This window comes from Oncorhynchus kisutch, linkage group LG19 (assembly GCF_002021735.2).
Source record: "Oncorhynchus kisutch isolate 150728-3 linkage group LG19, Okis_V2, whole genome shotgun sequence".
Classification (NCBI taxonomy): domain Eukaryota; kingdom Metazoa; phylum Chordata; class Actinopteri; order Salmoniformes; family Salmonidae; genus Oncorhynchus; species Oncorhynchus kisutch.
The window spans coordinates 33,782,694-33,810,352 of NC_034192.2; the positions used below are offsets into that span (position 1 = coordinate 33,782,694).

The 27,659-nt window shown below is 43.0% G+C and overlaps 1 pseudogene; it reads left to right on the plus strand.

Moving 5' to 3' along the window:
- The first annotated feature begins 291 nt into the window (after nucleotides 1-291).
- LOC109910146 (parapinopsin-like) lies at nucleotides 292-27,532 on the plus strand (annotated as a pseudogene).
- The last annotated feature ends 127 nt before the right edge of the window (nucleotides 27,533-27,659 follow it).

Below are 27,659 nucleotides of genomic sequence, written 5' to 3' on the forward strand. Positions count from 1 at the left end.
AAACATATTGTAACGACCCTGGGTTTATAAGCGCGGATATCGACTGCCGCTCGAGCATGCTTTTGGGGCATAGTCGATAGCGCGTTGGACTTCGGGCTAGCTCCCTGCTTGTTTCATACCAATATGGTTGTCAGAACGTTATGTGCTAGAATAAATGGGGGTTCTGTATGTCTTTCTTTGTCACCTAGACTGTTGTGAGCATGTGTTCTGCACTGTGAACGAGTTTGAATGAGTGAGAGAGCGTTCACTCCTCTTGTTGTAAGTCACCCCCGCGTGCGCTGGAGGGTGCTGATGGTTGTCCACTTAAGAGCTCTGAATTTCAGCAGCACCGAAAGCTATGCTTCCAACCTAAGCACCAATGTCAGTGTTCGGGACACCTTGGTTCCCCAGGACACCCTCGACCTGAGCAGGCAAGGCCACACGGTGGTGGCAGTATGCCTTGGGCTCATTTTGGTCCTGGGACTCTTCAACAACCTTCTTGTCCTGTTTATCTTCGCAAAGTTTCGGTCGCTTTGGACGCCCATAAACATCATCCTTCTGAACATCAGCGTGAGCGACATCCTAGTGTGTATGTGTGGAATTCCATTCAGTTTTGCGGCAAGTCTACAGGGGTGATGGCTCATTGGACACCATGGTTGCAAGTGGTAAGGCTTTGCCAATTCGCTTTTCGGTGAGTTTCTCAAATATTTCAACAGGCAACGAAAGCCATGTAGCCTACACTTTAGGCTAACCTTCATGTGACAAAAATAACAAATATTTTGCATATAGTAGTTTCTTAGCCTAAGCAACTTTACTGGCAAAAGGGCATGCAAATCCATCAGATCATTACTGCTCGATCAATTCTTAAATCAGTCCTCCAGGCTCATTATGAAAAGTCTCAGAGCACAATTCATCATCAATTTATGACTGTATATCCAATCTAATTAATAAATGAATGGTATTTTATTCCTCCCTGTGCTTGTAACATTTTCATTAACCTACATTTGAATATGAAAACAGTCGAACATTAATGAAAAACGGTTGCAATAAAGCTTTAGCAAGAGCAAGAGACATTTGCATTCAACCTTTATACCAAAATTGATTCGTTTCGGTGTGTGAATAAGTTTCAATGTGCACTTGACTGGGAAGCTTGACATAGTAAATGTAGTGACTTTGCATAGGACCTTGAAAATGTAAAGCATGTAGACTATTCTAATGTATAACCCCATAATGAGACCGCCCATTCAACACAGAGTACAACAGCCTACCCCTTTTAGATCAGCCACTCATACAAATTGTAGCTGATCTTATACATGTACACTTCTCACCTGTCATCTCTCCTTGCATGTCTCTGGATCCAAAATTGGATAACCAAAATTGATTGAATTATAATCTGTGGGTGTTTGACAAATGCAGTTCATTATGTTAAATAAAGGTTAAATAAAAACATGTTGGTGTCATTCATGTTTCTGATTAAAGTGTACAAAAAAATGGCTATTCTTTTTAATGAGCTTGGCAAGTACATAAATTGTCAAAGCAGTTTATTGGTCCAATGCTGTGACATTTGGCTGTTGGATATCTTTAAAGCTCAGTGATTATCCCGATGGGAGCGATACGGCTTCCCTGTTCCCCTCCCTTTGAAACCACACAGGAGGGCAGTGACACACACGCATGCATGCCCCCCCCACCACATAAGCGCACACACATGCAAACCCCGGTTCCACAGAAAGCTCAACCAAACCTGTAAACACTCCTGGAGGGGAGGAGTGGGCACATCACACTGGCCCTGAACAATTTCTCTAATGGATGCCATATTTTACTCTGTCTGCTTCCTGATGGCTCTATATGCTGTCATTCTTCATAACAGCCAGCAACCACTAATCAAGGATGGCATCCATTCACAACTAACAAAGTCTCAAAGTACTCTGAGCACTTAGGAAGACTAAATTAAGTTGGGCAAACTTTTTATTTCGTTGCCTTTCAGTTGTTGCACAGGAGGAAAACTTTTAGCGAGGTCTCACCTCCTGAGAGGACACACTGTCAATTCAGTAACAAGTCACACTTCCTAGAATGTCAGGCTAGTACTCTGAGACAGACTAGCATGATAAAGACATAAACCTATTTTTCCCTCAGCTTTAGTCAAACACACACACGTCCCAATCGCACACTTACAGACAGGCAGAAAGACAGGCAGACATGCGCGTGCACACACACACACACATAATATAGAGTTGTATAGCACGTTCAGCACTAAAAGCCAACTTGCAGTGGTCTGACTTCATGTAGGAATATAATACTGCACCATACATTTTCTTACTGTCCTGTGTGGCATGGCATGCCAGCTCTCTCTTGGGTTTACTAAATATTACTTTTAACATTTAGCTAAATGTTACCAAAATAGGGCAAAACAGAGCTAATGATTTTTATGTAACCTCCCATTCTCCTTAGCATCTGAATTCTCAAACTGGTGAGAAAAAAAAACGGTGATAACTGGCATCTGTTATAACAACATCAGACTCCCCATGACACCCTGATAACCTCCCCCTCATCTCTCTCACTCTCTCTCGCTCTCTCTCTTTCTCTCGCTCTTTTCCTCTCTCTCTCTCTCCTAGAGATCGTGTCCCTGGTGTCTCTGTCCATTCTGTCCTATGAGCGCTACGCCACGGTGCAGCGCTCCACCCAGGCTGACGTGTCTGACTTCAGAAAGGCCTGGCTGTGTGTGTGGGGCTCCTGGCTCTATTCCCTGCTATGGACCCTGCCCCCCTTCATGGGCTGGAGCAGCAATGGCCTGGAGGGGGACGGGACCTCCTGCTCTGTCCAGTGGACCCAGCGCTCTCCGGCCAGTGTCTCCTACGTGGTCTGCCTGTTCATCTTCTGCCTGCTGTTGCCCCTCATGATCATGGTCTACTCCTATGGCGGGATACTGGTTTCCATCAGGGGGGTGAGGGGTAGAGGTCGACCGTTTTAATCGGCATGGCCGATTTGAATTAGGGCCGATTTCAAGATTTCATAACAATCGGTAATCGGCATTTTTGGACGCTGATTATGGCCGATTACATTGCAATCCACGAGGAGACTGCGTGGCAGGCTGACCACCTGTTATGCGAGTGCAGCAAGGAGCCAAGGTAAATGACTAGCTAGCATTAAACGTACCTTATAAAAAAATTATCTTAACATAATCACTAGCTAACTACACAAGGAGCCAAGGTAAATTACTAGCTAGCATTAAACGTATCTTATAAAAAAATAATCTTAACATAATCACTAGCTAACTACACATGGTTGATGATATTACTAGTTTAACTAACTTGTCCTGCGTTGCATATAATCGATGCGGTGCCTGTTCATTTATCATCGAATCACAGGCTACTTCAACTTCGCCAAACGGGTGATGATTTAACAAAAGCGCGTTCGCGAAAAAAGCACAATCGTTGCACCAATGTACCTAACCATAAACATCAATGCCTTTATTAAAATCAATACACAAGTATATATTTTTTTAAACCTGCATATTTAGTTAAAAGAAATTCATGTTAGCAGGCAATATTAATTAGGGAAATTGTCACTTCTCTTGAGTTCAGTGCAAGCAGAGTCAGGGTATATGCAGCAGTTTGGCTCGTTGCGAACTGTGTGAAGACCATTTGTCCTAACAACGATCACAATTCATTTGCCAGATTTTTACATAATTATGACATAATATTGAAGGTTGTGCAATGTAACAGCAATATTTAGACTTAGGGTTGCCACCCGTTCAATAAAATACGGAACGGTTCCGTATTTCACTGAAAGAATAAATGTTTTGTTTTCGGAATTATAGTTTCCAGATTTGACCATATTAATGACCTAAGGCTCATATTTCTGTGTCTTTATTATATTATAATTAAGTCTATGATTTGATAGAGCAGTCTGATTGAGCGGTGGTAGGCAGCAGCAGGCTCATAAGCATTCATTCAAACAGCACTTTCCTGCGTTTGCCAGCAGCTCTTTGCAATGCTTGAAGAACAGCGCTGTTTATGCCTTTATGAATCTCAACTCCTGAGATTAGGCTGACAATACTATAGTGCCTATAAGAACATCCAATAGTTAAAGGTATATGAAATACAAATGGTATAGAGAGAAATAGTCCTATAATAACTACAACCTAAAACGTATTAACTGGGAATATTGAAGACTCATGTTAAAAGCAGTGGCGTGCCGTGGGCCTGGGGGCTGGGCCTTCAGTGAGGTCCTACACAGTCCCACCCGAATTAATCCACCTCTTATTACCATCATTATGATGCCATGGCTCTAGACACTATACATTTAGACAGAAACGCAGTATAAAACCAGGCGTTGTGTCACCTTGAAATTGAAATTTTTATTCATAGAATTGCAGGGGAAGAGTACAATACCTTTTCATTGTGCAGCTCCCGTTGCCCTGCGCGCTTGTTCGTTGAGCTGTAGATCCACTCGGGTGTCCCCAAAAGTTTTCAAAAGCACCATTGCTTGTAAGTGCCCAGCCGTGTCTCATTGCTGCCTTGGTTAGACAACTCAAGTTTGCAAAGCCAGTGTGGCTCCAAACACCAAATATATCACTTGCAAATAATAGGCATTCCCAGCAGTACAGTTTGCAGTGCTTCTCGGAGCCTGTGAGCCATTGATAGCGCTCGTAGTTGGAACTTTGAAAGTGGCGAACGAACCCCTTTCCCGCCTGTGACAGGCTTTGTAGCGTCGGCGTCGGGCGACCTCTCCTGACAATGTCTAACTTTTCTTGAAAAGTTTGTCTTGAGAATGGCGTTATAATTATATCCTCGACCAAATCGATATCTTCTCCTCCTTCCACCATTGTGGGTTAAAAAAACAGCTTAGTAGTACGCAAATTAATTTGTTTATCAAATTAATTTTCCTAGTTCTGAGGTTTGCATATACCTGCCCATATAGGACCTGCCTCTCAATATTGGTAATCCAATCAAAAGACTTGCACGCACTACGCCTGCTAGCTGGCTCCTGTGTAACACTGGAGCCAGCCAGCAGGCGTACAATAGCCAACTCTAAAGCTCATTGGTTGACACTAAATTTTCATTTCCATTCACTTTAAGCTACAAGCGCCCGCACTGTTGATTCTGAAGGCCCGAGGGCAGATTTTAGACCCCTGGCAACACATGATGGCTGAATATGATTGGATAAAAGATCTAACATAAAGACCAGCCCTCCAAATCTCAACCTGGGGCTGGAAGCAGTCCAACCAAGAGGAAAGCTATGAAAGGAAGAGTATAACTCTTTAATTTAATACATATTTGTGGGAAAAGATATATTTAAAAAAAAATATATTCTGATGATGTTTAGGCCAGCAGAGAAGGCCTTGCTGGCCCTGACGGCCCACCACTGCTTAAAAGGAACCCCCAGCTTTCATATGTTCTCATGTTCTGAGCAAGGAACTTAAATGTTAGCTTTTTTACATGACACATATTGCACTTTTACTTTCTTCTCCAACACTGTGTTTTTGCATTATTTAAACCAAATTGAACATGTTTCATTATTTATTTGAGACTAAATAGATTTTATTTATGTATTATATTAAGTAAAATAAGTGTTTATTCAGTACTGCTGTAATCGGCCAATTTTTATATATACAGTGGGGAGAACAAGTATTTGATACACTGCCGATTTTGCAGGTTTTCCTACTTACAAAGCATGTAAAGGTCTGTAATTTGTATCATAGGTACATTTCAACTGTGAGAGACGGAATCTAAAAGAAAAATCCAGAAAATCACATTTTTAAGTAATTCATTTGCATTTTATTGCATGACATAAGTATTTGATCACCTACCAACCAGTAAGAATTCCGGCTCTCACAGACCTGTAAGTTTTTCTTTAAGAAGGCCTCCTGTTCTCCACTCTTTACCTCATTACCTGGTCCTCCAATAATCGGCATTGAAAAATCATAATCGGTCGACCTCTAGTGAGTGGGACGGGGGAAGGTCCATTTTGAAAGCAGTCAATACCGGACGTGAATTGAAGTGTATGAATTGAAAATGTTTCCATTCATTCATGAACTGAATTTCAAATTCTCATGTTTTTCTTCCTAAATGGACTCCAACCCTAGAGTGGTGCTGTCACTCATTGGTGGTTGGCTACATGGTGTCTGGTGCCTTATTGAGACTCATGATGAAGATCATGAGATTATGATGAAGTGTGCACTCTGGTGCCAATGAAGTGTGCACTCTGGTGCCAATGAAGTGTGCACTCTGGTGCCAATGAAGTGTGCACTCTGGTGCCAATGAAGTGTGCACTCTGGTGCCAATGAAGTGTGCACTCTGGTGCCAATGAAGTGTGCACTCTGGTGCCAATGAAGGGTGAACTCTGGTGCCAATGAAGTGTGCACTCTGGTGCCAATGAAGGGTGCACTCTGGTGCCAATGAAGGGTGCACTCTGGTGCCAATGAAGGGTGCACTCTGGTGCCAATGAAGGGTGCACTCTGGTGCCAATGAAGTGTGCACTCTGGTGCCAATGAAGTGTGCACTCTGGTGCCAATGAAGTGTGCACTCTGGTGCCAATGAAGTGTGCACTCTGGTGCCAATGAAGTGTGCACTCTGGTGCCAATGAAGGGTGCACTCTGGTGCCAATGAAGGGTGCACTCTGGTGCCAATGAAGGGTGCACTCTGGTGCCAATGAAGGGTGCACTCTGGTGCCAATGAAGTGTGCACTCTGGTGCTAATGAAGTGTGCACTCTGGTGCTAATGAAGTGTGCACTCTGCAGCTGGTTACATAGTAACTCTACCTGTCAGATCTGTGCTTTACATGACATGAAAGATTTTGACATGCCGAGACAGAGTCTGTATTGAAATATATATTATATATACAAAAGTATGCGGACACCCCTTCAAATGAGTGGATTTGGCTATTTCAACCACCTCGGTTGCTGACGGATCTATAAAATTGAGCAGAGAGCCATGCAATTTCTATAGACAAACATTGGCGATAGAATGGCCTTACTGAAGTGCTCAGTGACCTTCAACGCGGCACCGTCATAGGATGCTACCTTTCCAACAAGTCAGTTCGTCAAATTTCTGCCCTGCTAGAGCTATCCTGGTCAACTGTAAGTGATGCTATAGTGAAGTGGAAACGTCTAGGAGCAAAAACGGTTCAGCCGCGAAGTGGTAGGCCACACAAGCTCACAAAACGGGGCCGCCGAGTGCTGAAGCGTACGGTGCGGAAATATTGTCTGTCCTCGGTTGCAACACTCACTACCGAGTTCCAAACATCCTCTGGAAGCAACATCATGGGTTTCCATGGCCGAGCAGCCGCACACAAGCCTAAGATCACCATGCTCCATGCCAAGCGTTGGCTGGAGTGGTGTAAAGCTCGCCGCCATTGGACTATTTTTCATGGTTCGGGCTAGGCCCCTTAGCGCCAATGAAGGTAAATCTTAACAGTACAGCATACAATGACATTCTAGACGATTCTGTGCTTCCAACTTTGTGGCAACAGTTTGCCCCCCATGCACAAAGCGAGGTCCATACTGATGGTTTGTCGAGATCTGTGTGGAAGAACTTGACTGGCCTGCACAGAGGCCTGACCTCAATCCCAACGACAATCCAGGCTCTCTGGGGAGTCATGGAGGCAGGCTCTCTGGGGAGTATTGGAGGCAGGCTCTCTGGGGAGTATTGGAGGCAGGCTCTCTGGGGAGTATTGGAGGCAGGCTCTCTGGGGAGTATTGGAGGCAGGCTCTCTGGGGAGTATTGGAGGCAGGCTCTCTGGGGAGTATTGGAGGCAGGCTCTCTGGGGAGTATTGGAGGCAGGCTCTCTGGGGAGTATTGGAGGCAGGCTCTCTGGGGAGTATTGGAGGCAAGCTCTCTGGGGAGTATTGGAGGCAGGCTCTCTGGAAAGTAATGGAGGCAGGCTCTCTGGGGAGTATTGGAGGCAGGCTCTCTGGGGAATCTGGACCTGGTTGTGTTCAACCCTCCTTAGGTTTTTGTGAATTATCCTTGCGTTTGAGGGGCTTTTATAAACCCTGGGCATCTGGCTCACACAACCAATTTGTAATTAATGGGTTCCAATTGGTGGCTGCCTGCCCCGCTCAGAATGCCCTCGCCTTATGCTACCTGCCAGCGCTACTCCATGAATGAATCATCTAGGAGCCATTTTTGGGCTGTGGAATAGGCCCGTTACTATTGGTGACAATCCAGTTATGTAAGTGTCTCATTTTCCCTGTGTTTGTTGAAGCCTGTTCAGCTGAGGGGACCAGCGCTGCAGACCTGATTACTTGTGAATTTCCGCTTCGCTGATCCACCAGTCACCTCCCTTCTGAAGCCCCCCCACCAGGCTTTTCTTAGAAACCAAGCGCCAGCTTGTGGAGTAGTACCGTCATCTGAGAGGTGAATTACAATTCACCATGCAGTGACACATCACACAGAGAAATGACATTCATATGAAGATAATCAATATGGATCCAGGGTGGTATTTTATGGTTGGGCCTCACTGCACATCTTAATTCCAGGCACACTGTTGGTCATAAAAGCCTCTCCCATGGTCTCACATCACTGTGAGATTTATCATGCCGTAACTGTGCCTCAGAATAAATGTCGATACGACGGCATCCTAATGTGTTACTCCAATGCATGGCCAAATCTCCAGGTGTCACAAATGTACTTTTTTAAATCAATTTCCTGAAAAGAACAGTCTGAGATTCCAAGATAGAAGTGCCTGCTTCCTTTGTGGGTCTGGAATAGAGAAATCCAGGCAATACACCGGAAATACCCTTTGTGATGACTTGGCAACAGTAGAATTCCTATTACATGTTTAAGAAGATTGCGTATGTAACAGAGGTTATGGCCTACTTGGCCGGCAACAAGGCTGTTTCTAATTGATCATCAGTGGTGGTCGTTGCCGTTTAAGATGAGGGAGGATGATTACTTTTTTTATGAACATGGCCTTATTTCTATATTTATTTCTACAGCATATTGGATGACTGTCATTCATATTCCATTCATCCAGCTCAATGTAATATTGATAGGTTTAGGCTACTACATGATACTCACATTTTCCCTGTGCCCATCATGAGGTTGCTACAACCTAGCCTATGAACAAAGGTTTACAAGGTAGGTGCACAGGTTGAGAGAGTTTTCAGTAATCAAGGTAACAGACAGTGACACCTTCAATACCACCTTGCACACTCTTGCCTGCATCTAGCTGATTTATGGTGTAATCATTAGTCCAACAATTGCAAACGAGTTTCTATTGGACAAATTCAGGTATCCCCGTTTCATTCCATTTGCTTCCGTTTAAGAAAAGGATTTCAACAGAATCTGTGCAATGAATATCCCAATCAAATCCAATCAAATGTATTTATATAGCCCTTCGTACATCAGCTGATATCTCAAAGTGCTGTACAGAAACCCAGCCTAAAACCCCAAACAGCAAGCAATGCAGGTGTAGAAGCACGGTGGCTAGGAAAAACTCCCTAGAAAGGCCAAAACCTAGGAAGAAACCTAGAGAGGAACCAGGCTATGTGGGGTGGCCAGTCCTCTTCTGGCTATGCCCGGTGGAGATTATAACAGAACATGGCCAAGATGTTCAAATGTTCATAAATGACCAGCATGGTCGAATAATAATAAGGCAGAACAGTTGAAACTGGAGCAGCAGCACGGCCAGGTGGACTGTGGACAGCAAGGAGTCATCATGTCAGGTAGTCCTGGGGCATGGTCCTAGGGCTCAAGTCCTCCGAGAGAGAGAGAGAAGGAGAGAATTAGAGAACGCACACTTAGATTCACACAGGACACCGAATAGGACAGGAGAAGTACTCCAGATATAACAAACTGACCCTAGCCCCCCGACACAAACTACTGCAGCATAAATACTGGAGGCTGAGACAGGAGGGGTCAGGAGACACTGTGGCCCCATCCGAGGACACCCCCGGACAGGGCCAAACAGGAAGGATATAACCCCACCCACTTTGCCAAAGCACAGCCCCCACACCACTAGAGGGATACCACTAGAGGGATATCTTCAACCACCAACTTACCATCCTGAGACAAGGCTGAGTATAGCCCACAAAGATCTCCGCCATGGCACCCAAGGGGGGGCGCCAACCCAGACAGGATGACCACATCAGTGAATCAACCCACTCAGGTGACGCACCCCTTCCAGGGACGGCATGAGAGAGCCCCAGTAAGCCAGTGACTCAGCCCCTGTAATAGGCTTAGAGGCAGAGAATCCCAGTGGAAAGAGTGGAACCGGCCAGGCAGAGACAGCAAGGGCGGTTCGTTGCTCCAGAGCCTTTCCGTTCACCTTCCCACTCCTGGGCCAGACTACACTCAATCATATGACCCACTGAAGAGATAAGTCTTCAGTAAAGACTTAAAGGTTGAGACCGAGTTTGCGTCTCTGACATGGGTAGGTAGACCGTTCCATAAAAATTGAGCTCTATAGGAGAAAGCCCTGCTTCCAGCTGTTTGCTTAGAAATTCTAGGGACAATTAGGAGGCCTGCGTCTTGTGACCGTAGTGTACGTGTAGGTATGTACGGCAGGACCAAATCAGAGAGATAGGTAGGAGCAAGCCCATGTAATGCTTTGTAGGTTAGCAGTAAAACCTTGATATCCCAATGATTACACGCAAACAGTTCACTTTCATAGCAGCCCCATTCAAACAGCTCATTGTACATATAATTCCTTCTCGCCTCTATCTACCTTTCCAAGCTAAACCTTCATATCATGACCGCTACACACAGCCTACATTGTTGTCATGCCATAGTCAACATAGCTACTAAAACTAACACGTTAGTAAACCCGCTACATTCACTCAGTACAGTGTAGTCAGCAGAAATCAGTTTAGCAGTTACACCGGAGGGCCTCGGTGGCAATAAATTAATAAAACCAAAAGCTTACCTTAGAGTTCCAGTGTTAGATAGCCAGCTACTTAACATAGCATCCCTGTCTGTTTGAGTAGGCTAAACTGCATTTGACACTAGCTAAGTGAAAGTGAAAGAAAATATACAATGAAATATTGCTCTCTCGCTTCACTTTCGTTTTTGAAGAAATGAATTTGTTCAAAACTGTTCAACTATTGTCTTTCTCTCTTTGAGTAAACTACTCAACACATTTTATGCACTGCAGTGAGAGCTAGTTGTACCTTATGCCTCTAGCCCTAGATTCATTCTCTGATCCTTTGATTGGGTGGACAACATGTCAGTCCATGCTGCAAGAGCTCTGATAGGTTGGAGAACATCTTCCAGAAGTTGTCATAATTACAGTGTTAGTCTCTGGAAGGGGGTGAGAACCGTGAGCCTCCTAGGTTTTGTATTGAAGTCAATGTACCCAGAGGAGGACAGAAGCTAGCTGTGGTGCTACCCTACAGAATGATGCTGAGGCTACTGTAGACTAGAGTTGAATGGCGGGAACCTGGTTACCGATATGTACCGGGATTTACCGACCAAACCATTCCCCTTTCCCAGGATAAATAACTGCAAGAAACCAGTAAATTATAATGAAGTATTAATATGAACAGCATGGTGTGAAATGGAATTGTTAAACTATATGCAAATCTAAATCTGGCTACTCTATGGCTTCTGCATGATGAAACATCAATGCTCACGGTGGGGACAGGCCGTCCATCTCAGTATGTAGTGCAGTTCACAATGCATGTAGACCAATCATATCATTATGACAAAAAAAAAATTGTGACAGGTAGGCCTGCATTTGCTGCAGCATAGTTTATGCTACAGTAATATAAAGACCGAATGCACCTCTAATTAACCCATCTCCATCTGGCTTTCGGGATCACCTTGTTTTTTTATTGGAAAGATGTGTTTTTTTTATTGCAGCTGCAGAGTTCTAAAACAGCTTATCACTCGAATATCATTGCTTTAAATCAGTGCACGCACGAGCACTCTCTCCCCATCAATTCCATTCAAATTGCACCCAAAATAGATCATCTTCTAGATGGATAAATAGTCCTATATATACTGTAGATGTCCTAGCCTACCTCTTTCAGGTAATACATTCCATGCAGTTTTAGCCTTATATTTAGCTAATTAATGATGGGTTATGCATAATAAGCTTCTAACTTATAGCCTCTCTTGCACAATAAGCTGTGCTTTGCTGGCCTCTATCCTTAGCTCTTGGAAAAGCTAGACTAGTATAGCTTGCTGGACATTGTACTTTTTTTTTTTTGCATTTCTCATACCAATAGACTATTCGAGGAGGGACACAAGCTCTTATTTGCTGAATGTTAAATACATCAGCCAATAGAACTTGCTGGTAGTTTTGAAAGGAGCAAATTTGTTCTATATTAATCAAGGATGTCATTAGAATGATGAAGATAAGGACAATGCAACTTATTTCATTTAACTGTTGGAAGCGAGGAAGGAATGAAGCAACAATAGAGAGAGAGGAGGTACAGTAGGCTAATAACATTAGGGGAAATATTATGAAAGGTAGGCCTATGTATGCGTCAGACTACTAATTATACAAATAAGCCTATTATATTAACAAAATTACAATCAAATTCGCTAGCCACATGTGCTGAACCAGAATTGTAGGTTTTCTCCCTGCTTTATCATGGTTTGAAGGTAATTCCAGTCCATTGAACAGAGTATAAGACAATACAGTTCACTCAAAATGATTAACCTACTGGAGCTAATTTAATTTATTTACCCAAGTGAGCATATAGCTAGCTACATCTATGGGCTTTTATGTTTTTCTGTCATGCTTAAATGTGCATTAGCCTCTATCATACAGTACCAGTTGTCGTGTCTGTGACTATCATTAAATGTGAAGACTGTATATTATCAAATCAATTCTCTGTGTAATTTAATGACGCAATTAAACTAATCATGTAACTTTAACTAGGAAGTCGGGGCACCATGGAAAAATGTTGTTTATAGAGTCTCCTTTTTCCCAAACCGACTCTTCAGATATTTTAAAATCTTATCAAAACAGGCCCTGTTTTGAATGAATTGTACCTCATCTGTTTTCATTACTGAATATCGCAAACCCTTGGCTATCTGCACAAACCCTAGCCTCCATAATGAATCAGCGATATACAAATTGGCTTAATTAATTATTTACTAACTAACTAATCAAATCACAGAAATACATAAATAAACAATATAGTTATTGGTTACTAACACAATGCATTGAATAGTCCCTAGGGGGCTAAACCAGTATGACGGCTTGGTAGATAATGGAAAGAGGTGGGGACAAATAATTAAACCAATGTGTATATCGCTGATTCATTATGGAGGCTAGGTTTTGTGCAGATACCCAAAGGTTTACGACATTTAGTAATGAGAACTGATGGGGTACAATTTATTAATAAGCGACTGTTTTGATAAGATATGAAAATATCTGAAGAGTCGATTCAGGAAATAGTTATTTAGTTAATGACAGTAAATATTTTCCCGTGGTGCCCCGACTTCCTAGTTGATTAAAGTTTAGATGATTAGTTTATCAAATCAATTCTGTGTAATTAAAATAAGTCTTCACATTTAATGATATTCACATTACGACATATAGTGCGCCGTGTGAGGAATCTAAAATAGAATGAGGCATTTATTTTGATTCAGCCTGTATAAATTTGAAAAGCAGATTGCATTATACACCCAGATTATGCTATACAGCAGGGGAGTTGTAGACAGGAATTATTGGTTGTGTGTGTTTACCCATATAAGTTGTCCTGGTGTCGCGTATCTGATGACGTCAGGGTGTCTTATGAGTTGGTAAAGTTAGTGATAAAAGTTCTAGTACTTGGATAACAATCCAGCTAATTATAGAAATTATAGAAATTGACGTGTGTTTAAGGGAATTTTAATCAATGATGACTAATTATGTATACATTTCAATCAGGACTGACTAATCAGAATACTATTATGTTACTGTATATGTACTAATCAGAATACTATTATGTTACTATATATGTATGAATTTTCTTTTTAATCCTAGTACTGAATATAATGTGTGTAAATATAATCAAGAATTAGAACAATGACTGTCTGTTCCTTGGTAGAAATGAATGAACTATATCACCAGAAGGCTTATCTTCAGAAGCTGTCCTGAGCTCAGGTCGTATATTATCTTAATAGGGAGAGACGATGTGAGAACCATGCAGCCTTTGTATTAGAACGGAGATGGCACGGGTTGGTACTGGAACTAATGACGTCATTTTCAGTTTATAACCTGTGGTAAACTGTATCGTGTTCAGTACTCTCGTGAATAAAGGCTGCTGTTTGACTTTAGACTGGGCTCTGTCCATTTCTATAAAATAAGGGTCATACAAATCCTTATGAATTGACAGAGTGTTTAATTTTAATTGGGTATTAAAACAGATGAATTAAATTCCTGCAACAACGCGTTGGGCCAAATGTGCTATTTCTGTCTCCCGCGTTTCAGAACCGGGTAGACTCGGTCATTATTAATTTCTCGAGCGAGGACACAGAGGCAGCCGAGGAGGAGGTATTAGCTTGACAAAGCAATAATTCTCTGTCCCTCACGGTCTCAGTAGCGTGAGTAGACTCTGTGTATTTCTTTGTTTTCCACGCGTTCCAGTTAAACCATTCCCATCTTTAAAGGGATTCTATGTTATGCTTGAAAGTGTACAAAGTAGGATTAGCTTGCACGAGATGCTACAGCTAACAAAGAAACCATCACTCCTGTGTTCCAATGGCATGTTGTGTTAGCTAATCCAAGTTTATCATTTTAAAAGGCTCATTGATCATTAGAAAACACTTTGGCAATTATGTTAGCAGAGCTGAAAACTGTTGTCCTGATTTAAAGAAGCAATAAAACTGGCCTTCTTTAGACTAGTTGAGTATCTGACGCATCAGCATTTGTGGGCACGATTACAGAGTTAAAATGGCCAGAAACAAAGTTTCTTCTGAAACTCGTCAGTCTATTCTTGTTCTGAGAAATGAAGGCTATTCCATGCGAGAAATTGCCAAGAAACTGAAGATCTCATACAACGCTGTGCGCTACTCCTTTCACTCAGATTGCAACACGTAAGGGAATCTCCAGAACAATCTTCTGATGCTCAACACACATGCCACTAATAAATATAACCCTTCATTCAGGAGGAAAGTTATTAGAAGTCATGAACCATAATCACACTGCGTATGACTGGTTCAGTGCTTACTTCCGTCTTGAGGGTAACTCCTCCGTGGATGACATACAGTTGAAGTCGGAAGTTTACATACACATATGAGTCATTCAAACTCGTTTTTCAACCACTCCTCAAATTTCTTGTTAACAAACTATAGTTTTGGCAAGTCGGTTAGGACAGCTACTTTGTGCATGACACAAGTCATTTTTCCAAAAATAGTATACAGACAGATTATTTCACTTGTATCACAATCCCAGTGGGTCAGAAGTTTACATACATGTACACTAAGTTGACTGTGCCTTTAAACAGCTTGGTAATTTGCAGAATATTATGTCTTGGCTTAAGAAGCTAATTGACATAATTTGAGTCAATTGGAGGTGTACCTGTGGATGTATTTCAAGGCCTACCTTCAAACTCAGTGCCTCTTTGCTTGACATCGTGGGAAAATCAAAAGAAATCAGCCAAGACCTCAGAAGAAATTGTAGACCTCCACAAGTCTGGGTCATCCTTGGGAGCAATTTCCAAATGGCTGAAGGTACCACGTTCATCTGTACAAATAATAGTACGCAAGTATAAACACCATGGGGCCATGCAGCCGTCATACCGCTCAGGAAGGAGACGCATTCTGTCTCCTAGAGATAAACGTACTTTGGTGCGAAAAGTGCAAATCAATTCCAGAACAACAGCAAGGACCTTGTGAAGATGCTGGAGGAAACAGGTACAAAAGTATCTATATCCACAGTAAAACGAGTCCTATATCGACATAACCTGAAAGGCCACTCGGCAAGGAAGAAGCAACTGCTCCAAAACCGCCATAAAAAAGCCAGACTATGGTTTGCAACTGCACAGGGGGACAAAGATCGTAGTTTTTGGAGAAATGTGCTCTGGTCTGATGAAACAAAAATATAACTGTTTGGCCATAATGACAGGTTCCCGCACCAGAGGCGCCACCAAAGGTGGGTGAGCCAGAGGTGGAGTGGGGTCTACGTCCCGCACCAGAGCCGCCACCGCGGATAGATGCCCACCCAGACCCTCCAATATAGGATCAGGTTTTGCGATCGGAGTCCGCACCTTTGGGGGAGGGGGGGGGGGGGGTACTGTCATGCCCTGACCTTAGAGAGCCGTTTTAGTTCTCTATTTGGTTAGGTCAGGGTGTGATGTGGGGTGGGCATTCTATGTTTTGTTTTCTATGTTTCTATGTTTTGGGCAGGTATGGTTCTCAATCAGGGACATCCGTCTATCGTTGTCTCTGATTGGGAATCATACTTAGGTAGCCCTTTCCCTCCTTTCAGTGTGGGTAGTTAACTTTGAAGCTTCACGGTCGGTTTGTATTGTTTTTGTTGGCGACATTCTAATAAAGAGATATGTACCCTCACCACGCTGCACCTTGGTCCACTTCTTTCGACGGCCGTGACAATTCTGAACAGGTTGCAGCCTACCCGGATACTTGGTTACTTGGTATGTTTGTGTAAGCACAAACACACACGTACAACGGCACATGTAATAAGGATTTATACTTGGATCACTTAAGCGTCCGAGCAAAATACCAGCCTTAGTAAAATTGAAAATGTACTTTGAGGCCTTTAACTCTACAGCTGCAGTACTCACCAATTTCTCCAGAGGTCCATAGGTCATCCCTGTAGACTGCTCGAATCTGGTGCCTTGCAGCTGTAGACTTATCATGTAGTTATCAACTTAGGATAGCGCCCTAAGTAACACCAGAAATTACGAACGCCCTAGATATAACATTAGACAATGCAATAGGTTCATTTTGCCGACCATGAACGTATGTAGAATACAGTCCAATTAGATGGTTTGATAATTAGATTTTGTATATCATTTGTTTATGCTTTCATTCCTTTTCCTTTCAATTCCTTTGACACTTAGGAAGTGATAGAGCCTTAAAAAAGTCCCCATACAACCATCAGTTATTGCCACAATGCCGCTCAATGGGAAGAAATGTAATTATATATTTTGAGTGTGTGTGTGCGTTGTCCTTTTGGTCTGAGGAGTTCAAATGAGAGTTTTTTAAATTCCAACCGCCGTGTCTTTGTGAGACGCAGAGTAGGTGAACGGATGATCTCCGCATGTGTGGTTCCCACCGTGATGCATGGAGGAGGAGGTGTGATGGTTTGGGGGTGCTTTGCTGGTGACACTGTCAGTGATTTCGAATACAAGGCACACCTTAATACCAGCATGGCTACCACAGCATTCTGCAGTGATACGCCATCCGATCTGGTTTACGCTTGGGATGAGTTGGACCGCAGAGTGAAGGAAAAGCAGACAAAAAGTGATCATCATATGGGAACTCCTTCAAGATTGTTGGAAAAGCATTCCAGGTGAAGCTGGTTGAGAGAATGCCAAGGGCATGCAAAGCTGTCATGAAGGCAAAGGGTGGCTACTTTGAAGAATCTAAAATATATTTTCATTTGTTTAACACTTTTTGTTTGGTTACTACATGATTCAATATGTGTTATTTCATAGTTTTGATGTAGAAAATAGTCAAATAAAGAAAAACCCTTGAATAAGTAGGTGTGTCCAAACTTTTGACTGGTACTGTATGTGTATTGGATAACAGCACAGTCATTTGGGATTTTTTGGGCTCATTAAAGGTATTTAATTTATTTAACCTTTATTTAACTAGGCAAGTCAGTTAAGAACAAATTCTCGTTTACAATGACAGCCTACCCCTTTCGGTTACTGGCCCAACCCTCTAACCACTAGGCTTCCTGCTGCTCCATTGATGTATGACTCATCAGGCTCAGGTAGCATCAGGTGTCAATTTTCGATCAAAGCTCTAATCAAATCCAGACATAGGCCTATTTATATGCTTTTGAATGACAAGTCCAGTTTTCGTGGGAAATACCGGGTTACCTGGGAGAAAAGTTATTTATTCTTAGGAGGGAACACATGTAAAATACTGGTAAAATAGTAAACCCTACTGTAGACCTTCATTGCAACACAGTGTGTTTTAATAAATGATTTGGTGGCGTGAATATATTTAGTATAGTTTTTTTCACTATTTACATTTTTTAAATCATGAAATTTACTGACGGAAATGGTCCTCCCCTTCCTCCTCCGGGGAGTCTCCGCTGTTTAGCATGTAAGAGGTTTGTGGCGCTGACATCCTGTTATTCCTTCTGATTGGCTGATATCCTCAGTCGGCCATGCTCATTGGTCGGGGTGCTGCGACAGGCGTCAGAGTGGACATTACAGAACGACGCACTTGAGGAAGCATGAAATCAACTCTGGGGAGGTGGAAAACACGCAGCACCACAGTACACCACAGTGCTTACGCAAAGATACTGTTGGTTCTCATGCCAGAACCGAGCTATTTTAACATAAAGACATGACACAGAAAAAAAATATTTTCAGATAAGTAAAAAATGGACTGCAACACAGCTGATCATTTGGCTCTGTCATACATTACATAAAATCCACTGTTTTTGAACCCTTAACATACATGACCAGCACTACAAGTGGGGTGCTACACATTGGTAATAGCAAAGATAATACAACAGTATAATCAATGCCAGACAATTTTCTTCTCCCCTCCTGTTCCCAGGTGGCTAAAATCAACCTGCTGTCGGCCCAGAGGCGAGAGCAGCACATCCTGCTCATGGTGCTGTCCATGGTGTCCTGCTACCCTGCTGTGCTGGATGCCCTACGGCGTCATGGCCCTGGCGGCCACCTTCGGCCGGTCAGGCCTGGTCACCCCCGTGGCCAGCGTGGTGCCCGCCGTCCTGGCCAAGAGCAGCACCGTAATCAACCCTGTCATCTATGTGCTGTTCAACAACCAGGTGAGAGGGGGTGCTAAAGGACAGACCAGAGGGACAATGGTGTTGTTAACCTGTCGTGTAGCCTTTACAGCGGTGGGGAGAAACGTATATGCAGCTTAGACAGCCTTATGACAGCCTGGCATGTGAGTAATATAGAGGCGAAAGAAACGCACACCTATTTAGGCGAGGTGCTGGCTAGCGGAGTAGAACACTTGACAAATTAAAGGAGAGCCGCATACTCAGATGCGATAATTTAATAACCTAATTACCAACTTTTCGTCAGACAAGCTGTCTCCATCAGGGTATAATGACAAACACTGCGGGTGACTAGTTTATATAGTGTCAAAGGACACACACAGGTGTCTGTAATCATGGCTGGGTGTGGCCTGATATCATTGGTTGATTGTCAGATGTAAAAATAACATACCAAAAACATGAATGGATAGCATACTATCATAGATACAATTTGGCTACATAAGCCTACAAACATTTACAACAGCAAAATCAGAAGAATGGCTTCAGATCAAAGTCTACGTTAAGACCGAGGGAGCAAGGGTCTTTAAATTAAAGATCCAGGCAGCCTCTCGTTTTAACAATAAATTGTCCAGGTCACCCCCTCTCCTAGGGAGGGTGACATGTTCAATGCCGATGTAAAGTAGGGAAGGAATCGAGTGGTTTGCTTCCAAGAAGTGGGCCGGGTAAATCGAGTTCTGTCATGCTCTGAGATTTGTACTTTTAATTTGCGCTTTGTTTTACCCACATCATTTTTAGCACAAGGACAAGTTATAAGATAAATAACTACCTTAGTGGAGCACGTGATAACCCCTTTTGATTGGGATCTGTTTCCCTGTTTGGGGGTGTTTGAAGGATCTACATTTATAAGTGCCATTGCATGTAGCACAGCCATTACACTTGTAGTTTCCATCCAGTAGGGGCGCAAATAGACATTGTGCAGGGATATCTTGGGGTGGTAAATCAGAGTTTTGTTTTATTTTGTTTTGAATTTTCTCAATATTAATCGGACCATTTTTGTACCCCCTCACCTTGCATTTTCTTTGCTTCTCAGCCATATTTCTATCTAAATCTGATTAAGTTTTTGCTAAGTCTTTTGATTTGACAGAATTGGCTGTAAGGCAAACTGTTTTCCAAGGGATGCGGGTGACAACTTTCAGCCCTCTACGAACTGTTACGATCAGTAGGTTTCCTGTAAAGATCAGTGTATAGAACATTATCCTCACACAAGATCAGGAAACTGATTTGACGTGTCAGACTGCATAGTAAATCTCAGATGCTCAGAACAAGAGTTAAGAAAAGCATGAAATGCCTGGAGCTGTTTTGCATCACCTCTCCATAGAACAAAAATATAATCAATGTACCGTTTCCAATTAATGATGTTAGGCAAGAAAACATTTTTGAGAGGATTGAAAATGGACTGTTTCTCCATGTAACCCACATACAAATTAGCATAGTTAGGAGCCATGGGGATCCCATAGCAGTACCCTTCGTATGAATAAATAAATAATTTAGAATCATGAAGTAGTTGTGTGTGAGTACTATTTCAGCCAATGTTATAATGCCTGCACTGGAAGTTAGTTCATTTGGGTCACGTTGCAGAAGAAAATGTAGCAGCTTCAATACCGCCCTCGTGTGGAATATTTGTGTATAACGACTCGACATCAAAAGTAACTAACAAAGTATTGTCAGGGAGAGATCAAGAGATTCAGTAATAGAGATCACACTGCTGGTGTCCTTCACAAAGGAGGGGAGCTGTTCTGCGAGTGGTCTAGTAAAAAAGTCAACAAAAGTCGATAGAGGGGCCGTTACTGCATCAAGGGCCGCTACAATAGGGTGCCCAGGAGGTTTTGTAACATTCTTGTGTAATTTCGGCAAAGTATAAAAAGTAGCAATTTTAGGGTGTTGAATAACCAAAAAAGAACATGACTTTTTAGCTATCTGACCAGAACTTAAATACCCATGTAGGACAGTAAAGAAATTGTTCTGAAATTGGGCAGTGGGGTCACTTCTGAGGTTCTTGTAAAAGGTGTTGTCAAGCAGTTGTCTATGACACTCATTTACATAAACTGTCCTATCCATGAGTACAACCAACCCACCCTTATCAGCAGGGCGGGTAAGGACGGACGTATCGGATTGTAAATCAAGCAAAGCTTGTTTTTCATTCCTCAGGTAAATTCTGGAAAGATATGTACTCCTGTTTGTTCTTAAGGAGATGAACAACATATTATTCAACGAGTCTGCAATACGACTCAATAGAGTGATTGCGATTGGATGGAGGTACAAAATAACACCTACTTCTAAAAAGAGTCGGAGTATGTGCAGGTGAGAAACCTACATGTTCAGTAGAAATATCACTATTAGGGGAGAAAAAGTGTTCCCTTAAATGGATGTTATCTCAGCATCGAACATGTTACCCTCCCTAGGAGAGGGGGTGACCTCGACAATTTATTGTTAAACGAGAGGCTGCCTGGATCTTAATTTAAAGACCCATGCTCCCTTGGTCATGATTACAGACACCTGTGTGTGTCCTTTGACACTATATAAACTAGTCACCCACAGTGTTTGGCATTATACCCTGATGGAGACAGCTTGTCTCTCGAAACGTTGGTTTTCATTTTAGAGGTATGTCCTAACATGTTGACATGATGTTTTTGCTAAATACTCTATTTCACGTTCATGGACATGATTACTTGACAGGCTAATCATGTATTTTGTTATGAGAGCTCAGTTGATAAAATGAATAAATGGGGGTTCAAGTGCTTGTGACAGCCCACCTGTCAGTGAGGAGCAGAGAGGGACTGGGTGAAGGGACACTGCTAACATCCCCACAAGGACTACTGACAGTGAGACCTTAACTCCTGTCATTGTGGGGACACAGTATTGTGAGGACACAGACTCCCAGTAAATACTTTGCACCTCTCATCGCCCTCTGCCTCATAGATACTACCTATGACACTTACAGTAAGAACAGGCCAGCTGACATACTTAGTTTGGCAGCTACCTTACTGTCCTCTCTCGGGGCACTTGAACCAAGAAGAGGTGTCAAGTATCAACACACCACAGGAGGTTGGTGGCACCACAGGAGGTTGGTGGCACCTTAATTGGGGAGGACGAACTTGTGATAGTGGTTGGACCGGAGGTAGTGGAATGGTATCAAATACATCAAACATGTGTTCAATGCCATTCCATTTGCTCCGTTCCGGGCATTATTATGAGCCGTTTTCCCCTCAGCAGCCACCACTACTACAAAGACTTATTTAGAAAATTTTAATAGAGAACACATACTAGCAAACTAGGTCACTCTATGCTCTCTTTATGCAGCCTGGTCTCATAGACTAGACATAACATGTAAATCTGGAACACTCAAATTAGTATGATGCTATGTTTGGTATGGTGACATAAGACAGAAGGTTACTGTTCGAATCTCATCACAGAAAACTTGATCATTTTAGCTAATTAGCTACTTACTATGTTTTAGCTACTTTGCAAGTACTTAGCATGTTAGCTAACTCTAACCTTAACCTAACTCCTAACCTTAACCCAAACCCATAGTCTAGCTAATGTTAGCCACCTAGCTAATGTTATCCACAACAAATTGGAATTCATAATGTTTTTTAAATTCGCAACATATTGCACATTTAGCAAATTCTTAACATATAATACGAATTGTAATTCATAACATACGAAATGGATGATGGACATCCACAAATGAACACACGAAACCTATCATACTAAATGGAGTGTCTCTGATTTACATACAGAATAATATGAAATGCCCTGAGACCAGGTAACTTTCTTTGGATGAGTTTGATCAAATCAAATTTTATTGGCCAAATACACCTATTTAGCAGTTGTTATTGCAGGTGTAGCGAAATGCTTGTGTTCCTATCTCCAACAGCGCAGTAGTGTCTAATGGCGCGGTAGTGTCTAACGGCGCGGTAGTATCTAACGGCGCGGTAGTATCTAACGGCGCGGTAGTATCTAACGGCGCAGTGGTATCTAACGGCGCAGTAGTATCTAACGGCGCAGTAGTATCTAACGGCGCATTAGTATCTAACAGCGCATTAGTATCTAAAAATAATTCACAACAATACACACATCTAAAAGTAAAAGAATGGAATGAAGAAATGTGTAAATACTAGATTGAGCATTGTTGGAGTGGCATTGACTACAGTAGAATAGAATACAGTATATATACATATGAGATGAGTAAAATCAGTGTGTAAATATTATTTAAACATTATTAGTGACTAGTGTTCCATTATTAAAGTGGCCAGTGATTCCAAGTCTATGTATATAGGGCAGCAGCCTCTAAGGTGCAGGCTTGCGTAACGGGGTGGAAGCTGGCTAGTGATAGCTATTTAATGACCTTAAAATAGAAGCTGTTTTTCAGTCTCTTGGTCCCAGCTTTGATGCAACTGTACTGACCTCACCTTCTGGATGATAGCGGGGTGAACAGGCCATGGCTTGGGTGGTTGATGTCCTTGATGATATTTTTGGCCTTCCTGTGACATTGGGCACTGTAGGTATCTTGAAGGGCAGGTAGTTTGCCCCCGGGGATGCATTTGGCAGATTGCACCACGCTGCAGTTGCGAGCGGTGCAGTTGCCCTAACAGGCGGTGATACAGCCCGACAGGATGCTCTCAATTGCACATCTGTAAAAGTTTGAGGGTTTTTGGGGGCCAAGCTGTTGCGCCTTCTTCACCACACTGTGTGAGTGGACCATTTCAGATGGTCAATTATGCGTTTGCCAAGGATCTTTGAAGCTTTCCACCTTCTCCACTGCGGTTCTTTCGATGTGGATAGGGGCGTGCTATTTCCCTGAAGTCCACGATCAGCTCCTTTGTTTAGTTGACATTGAGTGAGAGGTTATTTTCCTGGCACCACTCTCCCAGGGCCCTCACCTCCTCCCTGTAGGCTATCTCGTCATTGTTGATAATCAGGCCTACTACTGTTGTGTCGTCAGCAAACTTGATGATTGGCCACGCAGTCATGGGAGAACAGGGAGCATAGGAGGGGGCTGAGCACGCACCCTTATGGGGCCCCTGTGTCGAGGATCAGCAAAGTGGAGGTGTTGTTTCCTACCTTCACCACCCAGGGGGGCGGCCCATTTGGAGGTCCAGGACACAGTTGCACAGGCCCAGGGCCCCGAGCTTAATGATGAGCTTGGAGAGCTCTATGGTTTTGAATGCTGAGCTATAGTCAATGAACAGCTTTCTTACATAGGTATTCCTCTTGTCCAGATGGGATAGGGCAGTGTGCAGTGCAATGACGATTGCATCGTCTGTGGATCTATTGGGGCGGAAAGCAAATTGAAGTGGGTCTAGGGTGTCAGGTAAGGTAGAGGTGATATAAACCTTAACTAGCCTCTCAAAGCACTTCATGATGACAGAAGTGAGTGCCTCGGGCGAAAGTCATTTAGTTCAGTTACCTTTGCTTTCTTGGGTACAGGAACAATGGTGGACATCTTGAAGCAAGTGGGGACAGCAGACTGGGATAGGGAGAGATTGAATATGTCCGTAAACACTCCAGCCAGCTGGTCTGCTCATGCTCTGAGGACACGGCTAGGGATGCTGTATGGGCCGGCAGCCTTCCGAGGGTTAACACGCTTAAATGTCTTACTCACTTCAGCCACGGAGAAGGAGAACCCACAGTCCTTGGGAGACGGCCACGTCGGTGGCCCTGTGTTATCCTCAAAGTGGGCGAAGGTGTTTAGCTTGTCCGGAAGCAAGACGTCGGTGTCAGCAACGTGGCAGGTGTACCCTTTGTAGTCCGTGATTGTCTGTAGACCCTGCCACATACGTCTCGTGTCTGAGCTGTTGAATTGCGACTCCACTGTCTCTGTACTGACGTTTTGCCTGTTTGATTGCCTTAGAGGGAATACTTACACTGTTTGTATTCAGCCATATTCCCAGTCACCTTGCCATGATTAAATGCGGTGGTTTGCGCTTTCAGTTTTGAACATATCCCAGCCCGCGTGATCAAAACAATCTTGAAGCATGGATTGCGATCGGTCGAACCAGCGTTGAATAGACCTTAGCATGGGTACTTCCAGTTTGAGTTTCTGCCTATTGGATGGGAGGAGCAAAATGGAGTCGTGATCAGATTTGCAGAAGGGAGGGTTAATCATGAAACATACACCCCTGCCTTTCTTCTTCCCGGGAGAGTTTTTTATTTTTTATTCCCGTCTGATGCGATGTACTAAGAACCCAGATTGGCTGAATGGAAGGGGACAGTATATCCCGAGAGAGCCATGTTTCTGTGAAGCGGCGTATGTTACAATCCCCGATATCTCTCTGGAAGGAGATCCTCACCCTGAGCTTGTCTACTTTTATTATCCAGAGAGTGAATATTAGTAATATACTCTGAAGAGGTGGATGGTGTGCACGCCTCTGGAGTCTGACTAGAAGTCCACTCCGAATACCTCTTCTCCGCTGGCGGTGTTTTGGAGCAGCCTCTGGAATAAGTTAAATTGCCTTGGGGGGTACAAACAAAGGATCCAATTCGGGAAAGTCGTATTCCTGATTGTAATGCTGGTGAGTTACCGCCGCTCTGATATCCAAAAGTTATTTCTGGCTGTATGTAAAAACACCCAACAAAAATTCTAGGGTAATAATGTAAGAACTAACACAGTTGCTTAGGAGCTAGAAGCAGAGCTGCCATATCTGTCCGATGCCATCTTACTGTTGTGTCAAATGCTATTGCCTCAGTGTGTGAGAGTGAGATTTATACTCAAAGTGACTCGTGTATGTGTGTGTGTGTCAGTTTTACAGATGCTTCGTGGCCTTTGTGAGATGCAGAGGGGAGCCCCAGTCTGTGTACGGCTTTAACACCCAGCAGAGCAGCAGAGAGGAGAACGCTACCCCCGGTAAACCCCTTTCATGCCCCTCCCTGGCCCAAAAACAGCCCTCTCTTTGCTCCCCACACACCGAGAGCTACAGGAGCCCCAGCAATGCCCCCCTGTGTGGCCTGCGGAGGGAACGGCGCACCATGTCTCTGGTGGTCCACTACACCCCTTGAAAACCTCCTTTACTGGGCTGGGGGAACCACACTCGAGGTGAGAGAGGCTCAGAGAAAAGATAGCCACCTGCATTCTCCTGTGGAACCTTTGAATTCCTTTGTGAGCCACTAGATGAGCAAAGTCAACCCAGTCTTAAGCCCTTAACCAAGAGGAACTGGTCGCGACCCATCAGTTGTGTCCCCAGCCATCTAGGAAAATCTGCCTTGGAATTCTACAAGATGTATACCAACTGGGTCCCTCCCTCTCCAGCTCCTGTTACCTTCTACCTTTGCCGTTCTCGTTGTGCAAAATCCAACAACATTAACTCTTTAATGTCAGACTCAGCCCACCCTGACCTGTAGCATTTAGATGATCTCTTAAGGCGTCCACATGCTTCCCCGACAAAATAGTTTGGAAGAGTTTGTACAGATATTATGATGACATTTTGTGATGTTTTGAACTTTGAGTTTTTTCGGCTGTTTGGGCACACATTTCTTTCTAGAGGCAAGCTGAAGTTCGGAGTCGAAGTCTACGCCCCATCGTCGGTGATTGGTCAACAGAAGGTATTCTTCAATAAAGTCTTTGTCATTCAACGATAGACGACTCGTTTTCATGCAGATGTTTTCATTGAGCAATACTGCACCAAGCATCTTAGTTAGATGGATTGCGCAACTAAGATCTCCTCGGCGAAAACATACAGATTTCTTGAGTTATTTTAGATTCATTCAGACTATTTTGAGGAAGCGTATACTAATTGCCGCTTTTTCCTCTTATTTCCAGCGAAGGTCTTTTAAAGGAGAATACGAGCACACTCGTTCAGCTAGACGCCTTAGGCTACCTGAATGTTCTGTCAGAAAGGCTCACAGCCGTAATCGCTAGCAAAGGTGATTCAAACATGTATTGACTCAGGGGTTTGAATACTTCTCTAATCAAGAGTGTTTTTTGTTCTTTATTTCTCTCCAAATGTTGAAGTGTTCTTTCACTTTGACATTAGAGTATTTTGTGTAGATGGTTGACAAAAAATGACAAATCCATTTTAATCCCACATTTTAACACAACAAAATGTGTAAAAAGTCAAGGGGTGTGAATACTGTACAGTATACAGGCTCATGTTCACTTGAACTGAGGGCACCACTGGGACTGTTCTACCCAGAATCCCGTTGGAATTACATGACACTCTGGGTTAATTGAACTGTGAGGCTTTGCCAGTGGTGAGGATTTTTGTATTCAAACTTGTCCAATTTTAGCATCCACTGTAGCTCTAGCTCTTACCTTAATTTCAACCTAACTTGAACTGTAACCTTAAATGTAGCTCTAGCCTTGTATCTTCATCCTCAACCTAGCCTTATGTCAGACTCGCATCTTTTGCTTTTAATGCCAGCCTAAGGTAAGCACATGGATTTCAAGTTAGAATGTGGCCCTCACTTAAGAGTAGCATGCCACCAGAGAGATTAGTACTTACACCACTAGAGGAAGCCCTACGTCAGGAAGCCCTACGTCATATTACTGAGATGCTAAGTGTTTTTTTGTTTTGTTATAACTCTCAAAATCAAATCAAATCCAAATGTATTTGTCACATTGACCGAATACAACAGGTGTAGCCCATACCGTGAAATGCTTACTTTACAAGCCCTTAACAACAATACAGTTCAAGACATAAAGTTAAGAAAAGATTGACTAAATAAAATAAAACATGTAATAAAAAATAACAATAAAATAACAATGAGGCTATATAAAGGTGGTACCGAGTCAATGTGTGGGGTTACAGGTTAGTTGACGTAATTTGTACATGTAGGTAGGGGTAAAGTGACTA